The sequence below is a fragment of the Triticum urartu genome, chromosome 2A (assembly GCF_056163025.1).
Source record: "Triticum urartu cultivar PI428250 chromosome 2A, HENAU_Tu73, whole genome shotgun sequence".
NCBI lineage: Eukaryota > Viridiplantae > Streptophyta > Magnoliopsida > Poales > Poaceae > Triticum > Triticum urartu.
This window is the reverse complement of record NC_141874.1, coordinates 469,093,866-469,105,121: the sequence shown is the minus strand read 5'-3', so window position 1 is coordinate 469,105,121 and position 11,256 is coordinate 469,093,866.

The following is an 11,256-nucleotide window of genomic DNA, read 5'->3' as shown; positions in this document are numbered from 1 at the left end:
CTCGTGAGGGGCGGAGAGTTCAAGGCCAGGCAAACCTTGCGAGGTTCTCGTGACATGAGCCATGAAGATCGAGACCAGGCGGGCGCCAGCGCGCGTAGCATCCTTGTTTCCTCTTTGGTTCTAAGGGGGCAAGCGCAAGCGCGGAGTACCGACGCATCAAGCAAAGGTTTCCATATTGGTGCAACGAGACCAAGACCAGAAGGACGGCAAGACGGAGGTCACCGTGGAGCCCAAGACGGTGTCACCACCAGAGCCTTTTGCAGGCGAAGAATACTATTGTTAGGATAGCTTGTACTAGCTGTCCCCTTTCAAATTGGCCGTTGTTGGCTCCCTTCCCGCTCAATATTTGGGGAGAGGACCAGGGCCTCTATAAATAGGACTAGCCACCACCGTAGAGAGGGGGATGACCTTGGACTGGATCTTCACACACACAAGTTCACCAAGCACTAGAACACCTCAACCTTAGGAGGCTGTTCTTCCCCTTTGTACTATTCATCCTCAGTCCAAGAGGCAATCCACCACCACCACACTGGAGTAGGGTATTACACCACAAAGGTGGTCCGAACCAGTATAAATCTTGTGTCCTTTGTGTTGCGAGTTCGTCGAGTTAGTTCGTAAGATCTTAGCTAAGTTAGGACGTGGATCGGCAGGGGGGAAATCTTCGCGTGCACCCCAGTGTTCGAACCTTAAGGGTTTTACCGGAACCCATGATCCGACATTTGGCGCACCAGGTAGGGGTGCGCTGAACCTTCCCTTCCGTCGCTCCGTGTCATGCCGCTTCATCGTCTCCATGGCGGACGCACGTCGCGCCCGCACCGAGCGCAGAGCTGCCCTCGCCACCCTCATTGCTTAGACGGCCCCTGTCGGCGGGCCACCTCGTCGCTCTCCGTCGCCTGCCGCCAACGCCTCCACCGGCCCAGCGGGGAACGAGCAACAAGCATCCTCGCTGCACCCTTCGGTGCGACAGGACGGCTGAGGGAGTCCTGGATTAGGGGGTCTCCGGACAGCCGGACTATATCCTTTGGCCGGACTGTTGGACTATGAAAGTATGAGATTGAAGACTTCGTCCCATGTCCGGATGGGACTCTACTTGGAGTGGAAGGCAAGCAAGGCAATACGGATATGTATATCTCCACCTTTGTAACTGACCTTGTGTAACCCTAGCCCCCTCTGGTGTCTATATAAACTGGAGGGTTTTAGTCTATAGGACAACATACAATCATACCATAGGCTAGCTTCTAGGGTTTAGCCTCTTTGATCTTGTGGTAGATCAACTCTTGTACTACTCATATTATCAAGAACAATCAAGCAAGACGTAGGGTATTACCTTCATCAAGAGGGCCCGAACCTGGGTAAACATCGTGTCCCCTGCCTCCTGTTACCATCCACCTTAGACGCACAGTTCGGGACCCCCTACCCGAGATCCGCCAGTTTTGACACCGAGATTGGTGCTTTCATTGAGAGTTCCACTATGTCGTCACTATAAGGCTTGATGGCTCCTTCGATCATCGCTAGCGATGCGTTCTAGGGTGAGGCTTCCTCCCCAGACAGATATTTGTATTCAGCGGCTTCGCACTGCGGGCCAATTAGCTTGGCCATCTGGAGAAAATCGAAAGCTACACCCCTGACCATCAGTTCAGATTTGGAAACTTGAACTACACGGCCGACATCCGCGGAGACTTGATCTTCGATGGATTTCTGCCCATGCCGGATGCGTCGCACAGTCGCAACGAGCATGACATAACTCTGTCGTCGGATAGTGTTCGGGAGATCGCATCCGCAACTACTCCGGCCATTAACCCGGAGCAAATCGCGCCGTCCGAGAGTGGAGGGATAGACCCGGCCATGAAGGCCGCACTCTCAGTGTAATAGAGCCAAATACTGAGTGGACCCCTTACGAGAGCCGTGTCGCCGAACCATCATCTCCGGCCAAGGACTCTGAGCCGCTCACATCCATGCCAGTCGAATCCGACTGGGCGCCGATCATGGAGTTCACCTCGACGGATATCTTTCAGCACTCACCTTTCGGAGATGTGAGAAATTCATTAAGGTCTCTCTCCTTGTCAGGAGAACCTTGGCCGAACTATGTCCGGCTAGAATGGGATGCGGATGACGAAGAAATTCACTGCCCACCCACCACCATGTTAGTAGCCACTATCGACAACTTAACTGACATGCTCGACTTCGACTCCGAAGACATCGACGGTATGGACGACAATGCCGGAGACAAACAGGAACCACCGCCCACAGGGCGCCGGACCACACTTCATTAGATGACGTATAAATGGTGGATACACCCAGAGAGGGCAATGGCGAAGAGACAGCGGGGGATGCACCGCTCTAAGTCCCGCCATAGCAAAAACAGCGATAACAGCGCAAGAGGGAATAATAGTCCACTCGACTCTGGAAGAAACGACAACTGACCACCCCGGTGGCAGAAAACGATTAAGATGCAAACTGCAAACGTAGTACGGATCCGACGTCCGAACACGATGACGCCAAGGATAAGCCTCATCAAACTCCATCTAGGGAAGAAAGCAGCCGGGACAAAGATGCACGCATCATCCCGGAAACACACTTGGAGAAAGAGAACTTCTGCAGAAGGCTTATTGCCACAGCGAGGAGCATGAAGAAACAGAAGCAAAGTCTCAAGGTAGCACAAGACACGCTCAACAACAGGTGGAACAAAGTAACAAAGTATGGTGGAAGCTACCATAAAAATAGCTATTCAAAGCGCAAGCTATTACCAGAATTCGACGATGAGGCCTTAGAGCCCACACAACCGAAGAATGATATGGCCAACCGGCCGGATCCACCACCTAGTGAGCGCGATAGAGCGGCTAACAAGGTCGCACCTAAGTCAACACACGATCTACGTGAGAACTTGCGCCAAGAATCCGGCGTGACCAGATCCATCTATGGATCTAGGAAGCGCGCTCAGGTACAAAACCAAAACCGAATACTACAACCGTCCGAACATCATGGCACATCTCAATACAGGGGCGCCACACACCCCCTATGTTTCACAGATGAAGTCCTGGATCATGAATTCCCAGAGGGATTCAAACCGACGAACATAGAGGCCTACGACGGGACCACAGACCCTGGAGTCTGGATAGAGGACTTCATCCTCCATATTCATATGGCTCGTGGAGATGATCTCCATGCCATTAAATACTTGCCCCTCAAGCTTAAAGAGCTAGCTCGGCACTGGCTGAAAAGCCTCCCCGAAAACTCAATTGGAAGTTAGGAGGAGCTCGAGGACGCCTTTCAGTCCAATTTTCAAGGGACTTATGTCCGACCTCCGGATGCAGACGATTTAAGTCATATAGTCCAACAGTCCAGAGAGTCCGCCCGAAAGCTTTGAAACAGGTTCCTCACCAAGAAGAACCAAATCGTCGACTGTCCGGACGCCAAAGCCTTAGCAGCTTTTAAACACAGCTTCCGAGACGAATGGCTCGCCAGACACCTCGGCCAAGAAAAACCGAGAACAATGGCAGCCCTAACAAGCCTCATGACCCTCTTTTGTGCGGGCGAGGACAACTGGTTGGCCCGTAGCAGCACCAGCAACCCAAGCACATCCGAAGTTAGGGATGGCAATGGTAAACCATGATGCCACGAAAACAAGCGTCGAAATAAAAAAAAGGTAGCCTAGATAACATGGCGGTATACGCCGGATTCAGGGGCTCCTGACCAGGTCAGCGGAAAAAGCCTTTCAAAGGCAGCAGAGAAGGACAATCTAGCCTAGACAAAATTCTTGACAAACTCTGTCAGATTCACGGCACCCCAGACAAACCTGCAAATCATACCCACAGAGAATGTTGGGTCTTTAAGCAGGCCGGTAAGCTAAACCCTGAACAGAAAGGGGAAGAGACACCAAGCGAAGACGAGGATGAACCTCGGCAGCAAACCGCCGGAGGACAAAAAAAGTTCCCGTCAGAGGTTAAAACCATAAACGTGATCCATGTGACAAAGAGGAGAAGCAATCATGCACTCCGATGCACACGAGCCATAGAACCCATCACCCCTAGGTTGAACCCCTGGGTGGCCTGCCCGATCACTTCTGATCGTAGGGATCACGATACAAATATCCGGCGCCAAGGACTGACGGCCTTGGATTTAGACCCAATCATAAATGGGTACCATTTCACACGAGTTCTCATGGACGACGGTAGTGATCTAAATCTGATATATCAGGACATAGTCCGCAAAATGGGGATAAACCCGACACAAATAAACCACAGTAATACTACATTCAAGGGAGTAATACCAGGCTAAGAGGCCCACTGTACGGGCTCTCTACTACTAGAGGTGGTATTCGGTTCTCCAGATAACTTCCGAAGCGAAACGTTAACTTTTCACATCGCTCCATTTCGAAGTGATTATCAAGCACTACTCGGAAGGGCGGCTTTCGCTCGTTTTAGTGCAATACCGCATTATGATTTCTCAAGCTCAAGATGCCTGGTTCACGTGGCATCATCACAGTTAGCGGAAATACCGAACGTTTTTTTACGTACGGAAGAGGACGCGGCGGCTCTAACAGCCGCGAACTAGACGGCCTCACCAACCAGAAAAAATAGCAGGTCGTCAAGACCACATACACGGTTAGACGAGTCCGTCGTTCCATCACATATACATGAGACGGGTTTGGTGATAAAACCCTCATAAATGGTACCAGGGGCTCCCCGCGTGTAATCAGGGCCAGCCCGACTCAACTTGACTTCTCCTGAATTTTGATAGTTCATTGATAATAACCAATTCTTCCTTTTTTGGCACAACAACTTTCACCTAAGTTCTTTCCTTTTACAGATGATAATCGTGCTACACCAGTCCAGGACACGACACAACGGAGACACAGGCGCAGACGTGCAGCAGGGACCCGCCCAAAGGTTTCTTTTTAGATTAAGACCCTGCGTAAACCTTTTTTACTGTCTCTTGTTGCTCATATCCTCCGGATACTCCGCATAATCGAGAAGGATGCTGGCGTTATTGGCATGTGGCCATGCCAGGATTTTGCACGTTCCTGGACACATGGGGTTTCTTATTAAGGGCATTGTTTAGCCCAGTATATGATATAAAGACCAAACACCTTAGGGAGTGTTCGGCGTCGCGAGTTTGGCCCTATATGCATCAGCTCCGAATCATGTCTTTGGTCAAATGTTGGGTTTGCCCGGCTCCCACATTTTGGTACCTTACGTTCTGTTATATCGGCTAAGGTTGCACTGGGAGAACAACTACGATTTTGCCCTGGTTCATCCGGATGAGCACCTCAGTAGAGAAAGCCGAAAACTGACTGTCATGATATAGCGAGAGACTGGTCAACCACTCGATGACTCATCGGAATCTTCGGGATTCCTCCGCATTAACGAAGGGCCGTTTCCCGATCATGTACGTACGCGCCTCGTACTCGGACAAGCGCAAAAGTACCAGGGGCTATATAGTAGCCCCACTGTCAAACTCCTATAGCTAAGTGAAAGTGTTAAAGCAATATAGTCCAATTGCCTCGTTTGCCTTGCTATCACCTCCTTAATGGACCAAGACGTTTGATCAAGTGTGGATATGCATTTTTTGCGAACACCCCCGCATTATATGCATGGGAGCGGAAGCCGACGACTACAAACTTTGAGGTTATATATATATACATAAACGGCCGCAGAGGAGGCATCATAGTACTTCCGGGCAAAAGTATAAATATAGCCTTGATAATTCAATAAAACATTGTTTTTATAGTGGGAATACATGTCACTAGAACATAATATTCTTCGAGCACTGAGCCTCTATCGAATGAGCGCCTTCAAGAACTTCTTCAAAGTAGTGCTCGGCAGCCACTCGGCCTACCGGCGAACCCTGTGTCGCAACAGTGGTGGCCTCCATCTCCGCCCAGTATGTCTTGACACGGGCAAAGGCCATCCGCGCACCCTCTATGCACGCCGATCTCTTTACAGCATCGATGCGTGGCACAGCACCAAGGAATTGTTGCACTAAACTATAGTAGCTATTCGGCCTTGGCCCTCCCGGCCACAGGTGATCCACAACAAACCTCATGGCAAGTCCGGACAACCTATGGAGCTCGGCCCACTCGGCCAATCGCTCATTCAACAGCAGCGGACGGACTGGAGCATGAAACTGCGACCATAACAACCTTTCCATTTCGGGACCTTTCTGATCCTTGAAGTACTCGGCCGCATCAGCAGCACTTGCAGCCAAATCCATGTAGGCGTCTGCCGAACTCCATAGCCGGTCTAGAGGAGCAAACTTCGGATCTCCGAACTTAGTCCGCAACAAGAAGGGCTTTCCAGACACAATATCTGCAGCTTGATTCAGCTCCTCCTTCGTCGCTCTAGTTTTGGAGTGGGCTTCCTTGGCAGCCACCAGGGCCTTCTCTAGGTCCGTCGCCTTCGCCCGGTTTTCTTCTTCAAGAAGATGGTAACTGTCAGCGGCATCTTTTAACTCTACAACCATCTTGGCTATTTTTTCCTTGCTCTAGCAATGCGCGGCCTGTTTGGCCCTTAACTCTTCGGCCGCCTTTAGAGCGGCCGCATTGCTACTCCTGGCTTGCTCCTTGGCTTGGGCAAGCTTCGCCCGAAGGGTCGCCACGGTGGCAGCTCCATCTGCAGTCAGACAACATATTAAAGATACTGGCATCATGCTACTCTTATTATGTGACACTCACCAGAGAAATCACTCACCCTGTGGCTCGTCAAGCCGCTTGTTGACAAGCACGATGTCGGCGTCTGCCGCATCAAGTTGCCGCTTTAGCTCGGTAAACCCATCAGTCCGGCTAGCCACCGGAGCTTCAACCACCTGCACATAAAGGCAGTCTGGTTATTACCTGGGACTATGATACTCTGTTTGCCGCCGTTTTCGACGACAGCCAGAGTCTCAGGGGCTACTATCTGCATAGGGCACAACTAATGTATGCGGTACTATAAAAAACATACACTATTTCACGTACCTTGAAGCCTTTCAGCAGACTCATAAAGGCTTCCTGCAAACCGCTTTCAGCGAATGAAATCCTTTCAATTACTGTACCCATTAGCGTACGATGCGCTTCCGAGACGGCCGCTTGCCCCCGAAGATCCTTCAGCGTGTCCGACCGCACATTGTACGGACCCTTGCTATCGCTCTCTTTAAGAGCCGGATACTGGGAATCCAGGTAGCCAAAGGGTTATCCTCTGGCCTTAGTGGATCCGGAGATAACCTTCGCGACGACACTTGAAGGTCGCCCGCTTCGTGAGGTGGGGTGTCGGGGGAGGCGTTTCGCTCTCCATCATCTCCGGAAGAAGATCCCCTGAAGACAAACTCTGTCGAGACGGGCTACGATCCGGACTGCAATTTACAAGCACTGGTTATTGTCTTCGGAAATAAGGTAGGATATTTCCACTATTAAAGTACTTTTCGATTACTTACAGCTCGGTAGAGGGCTGATCTCCGCACAGACACTGTGCGGCAAGAATACCCTCCGAGGCAGGACCCTCTGATGAAGATTTCTTCTCCCGTTTGGAAACCTTAGTTTCCGGATCTTCAGAGGTAGTCCTCTTTCTTCCCCGGGGAGAGAGAATGTCAGATTCTTCCCTTTGATTGTCCTCCCTCGCAGAGGTGCTTATCCCCCCGGCTGGAATGAGTAGCGAGTGGGGCCCGCTTTCGCCCTCTTTATTCCCCCCATCATCTTCCTTAGAGGGCGCTGGATAAGGCGCTGGCTCAAGCATGTTGTCTAATACCGGATTGTCCAAGCCCTCAAGAAGGGGGGACGAATAGCTGATCATCATCGCCTTTGTTATCCAGTCCTGGTCAAAGAGCGACTCTTTAGAATGATGCCATGATAAATAAAAGGACAGCAGGTTCGGCATGGGATTACTTACTTGGGCAGCGGGGCGGTTTTAGCTCAGGTCCACGTCCTCGGTGGTGTCCGGACACTCTATTTGGGGTCCGAAGAACGATTTGTACATCTCTTCGTGCGTCATGCCGAGGAAATGTTGAATAACTCGCGGTCCTTCCGGGTTGAATTCCCACATGCGGAGGGGCCGACGTTTGCAAGGTTGGACTCGACGAACCAGCATAACTTGCATTACCATAACCAAACTGAAATCTCCATCAAAGAGATCTCGGATACGGCTCTGCAATATTGGCACGTCCTTGGCTGGACCCCAGCTCAGCCCCCTGCTAATCCATGACATCAGTTGTGGTGGGGGGCCCGAGCGAAAGGCGGGGGCAGCTACCCACTTGGCACTTCGGGGAGCTATGATGTAATACCACTCTCGCTGCCACAATCCAGACACCTCTGAGGAGGAACCCTCTGGCCATGGAGCGTCAACGATCTTGCTTATTAAAGCACCTCTGCACGCTGCGTGCTGCCCCTCGACCATCTTCGGCTTCACATCAAAGGTCTTGAGCCACAGGCCGAAGTGAGGGGTAATACGGAGGAAGGCCTCACAGACGACAATAAATGATGAGATGTAAAGAAGGGAATCTGGGGCCAGATCGTGAAAATCCATCCCGTAATAGAACATAGGACCCCTAACAAAGGGATCGAGAGCAAGGCTTATCCCTCGGAGGAAGTGGGAGATGAACACAACGCTCTCGTTGGGTTCGGGAGTAGGGACGACCTACCCTCGGGCGGGCAGCCTATGCAAAATTTTGGCGGTCAGATATCTGGCCTCCCTCAACTTCTTGATGTCCTCCTTTGTGACGGAGGAAGGCATCCACCGACCTTGAAGGTTGGATCCAGACATAGTTGAAGGTCTGAAGCACCTGACCTGAGCTTTGGGTGTTAGAACTCGAGGCGGGGGATGGATTCGATTGAGCACGGGAGGGAAAAAAGAAAAAGCCTCGTCCCATTTATAAAGAGGGTGAATATCAGGCATCCTCCTCAGGGCCGTTTGGGACTTACCTAAGATCTAGGAGTCATACCAACAGGCACGGTTGGGTTACCCATGTTTGTATTGATGAGAATCCCGTGATAAGTGGGACACGATCTCTTCTTTGGCAAGACGTGTCAAGAAAACCGCCTCGCATTATGTGTGGAGCTAGTTGAGAGAAACGGTTCGAATAATGACCGGGTCATGGCGTGATGTCATGCTATCAAAACGTGTGAGCAGATTAGACTCGTGGAAATAGTATTGTCTCTACAGTGGTATGTGGAACTTATTTTGCAGGGTCGGACACTGTCCTTGTATTCAAACTCTTCCATGGTGTATTCGGAGGAGGAACCCGCCTTGGAATGCCGAAGACAACACTGCGCACCGGACTCATCGTCATTGAAGCCTCGTTCAGGGGCTACCGAGGGAGTCCTGGATTAGGGGGTCTCCGGATAGCGGGACTATATCCTTTGGCCGGACTGTTGGACTATGAAAGTACAAGATTGAAGACTTCGTCCCGTGTTCGTATGGGACTCTACTTGGCGTGGAAGGCAAGCTAGGCAATACGGATATGTATATCTCCACCTTTGTAACCGACCTTGTGTAACCCTAGCCCGCTCCGGTGTCTATATAAACCGGAGGGTTTTAGTCTGTAGGACAACATACAATCATACCATATGCTAGCTTCTAGGGTTTAGCCTCTTCGATCTCGTGGTAGATCAACTCTTGTACTACTCATATTATCAAGAACAATCAAGCAGGACGTAGGGTATTACCTCCATCAAGAGGGCCCGAACCTGGGTAAACATCGTGTCCCCTGCCTCCAGTTACCATCCGCCTTAGACGCACAATTCGGAACCCCCTACCCGAGATCCGCCGGTTTTGACACCGACAATGGATGCACCGCCACTCCATCACTGACTCCCACTGGTTCATCGTATCATGCTCGTCGCGTTCCCGCGGATGCACGGGCCGCGCTCCTCATGGCGCATGAGCTCCTGTGCTACCACCCAGTCGACGACCTCTACGAGGACTGGCTTGACCGCATCGCCGAGCTTGTCCATGCCACAGGGGGCTCCCCTGCATTGTCCCACTCTGCCTCGCCCTCCGCCGGCCATGGGTGACGTAGCTCATGAAGCACCTCCGCCACCTCTGCACCAAGACGGTGCCCTAGCGCCAAGGCACGCATCTCCTCGGCGTGACCCACCATGTCCGGCGCCCGCACGTGAAGAAAGAAGCTGCCAAGAAGTCCCTCGACCGCAAGCGAATGCTCCGCCACTCCTCGCACCGCCGCACTAGGATCATTGGCTGCGGCAAGGCCCTGCTCCGTTTGCCGTAGCGGCGCGCGGGAGTCAAGACCAAGCTCCACCTCCAAGGCGGGCCCCGGTGAGCACAGCCGGCTGCCGCGCCTTCACACCCGAGCTGCGTAGCGTCACTTGGCCGGGCAAGTTCAAGCCTGATCTGCCTCCTCACTATGACGGCACCGCTGACCCCGCGGAGTTCCTGCAGCTCTACGAGCTGAGCATCGAGGCAGCAAACGGCAACGAGAAAGTCATGGCAAACTAGTTTCCCATGGCACTCAAGGATGGCCCTCGCTCCTGGCTCCTAAACCTAGATCCAGGCTCGATTTCCTCCTGGGACGAGATGCGCAGCCACTTCATGGCCAACTTTCAGGGCACTCGCTACCGCCCCCCGGTCGCGGGTGACCTGCGCCGCATCAAGCAACAATCAGGAGAGACCTTGCAGAAGTACATCTAGTGCTTCAACAACGCGCGAACCAAGATCCCCAAGGTGACCGACAAGGCCATCATCTCAGCGCTCTCCGATGGTGTTCACGATGTCAAGATGAAGGAGGAGCTCGACATCCATGTGCTGTTGTGCACGACCTTGGAGTTGTTCAACATCATGACCAAGTGTGCAAGAGCTGAGGAGGAGCGCCTCTCCCTCCTCGAGCTCCCTGCTACGGACCCAGAGGAGAAGAAGACCAAGGCCAAGGACATGAAGCGCAAGGGAGCAGCCGTGCTCGCGGCGGAACCAGACACCAAGCGCGGCAGAGACCCGCTCGAGTCATCCAAGAGCACCCGACCATTCTGCGCCTTCCACAACCTGCATACCCACAATACCGGCGATTGTGAAGAGCTCAGAGCCATTCGAGAAGGACGCTTCGGTCGACGCCTCGAGCGCAGCGACTGTGGCTATGGACGAGGAGGAGGACGTGGTGGCGGACGTTGGCACGACCGTGGCCCGCGCCAGGAGTGGCACGACCGGCCTCGTGAGGACCGCTGGCATGATCAGCCTCGCGAGGGTGCCTGGGGGGACCAGCCTCGTGAGGCTCGTCCTCAAGGCAATGCTGGCCTTCCTCCATTACCGCCACCACCCAGAAGGAATGACGACCACC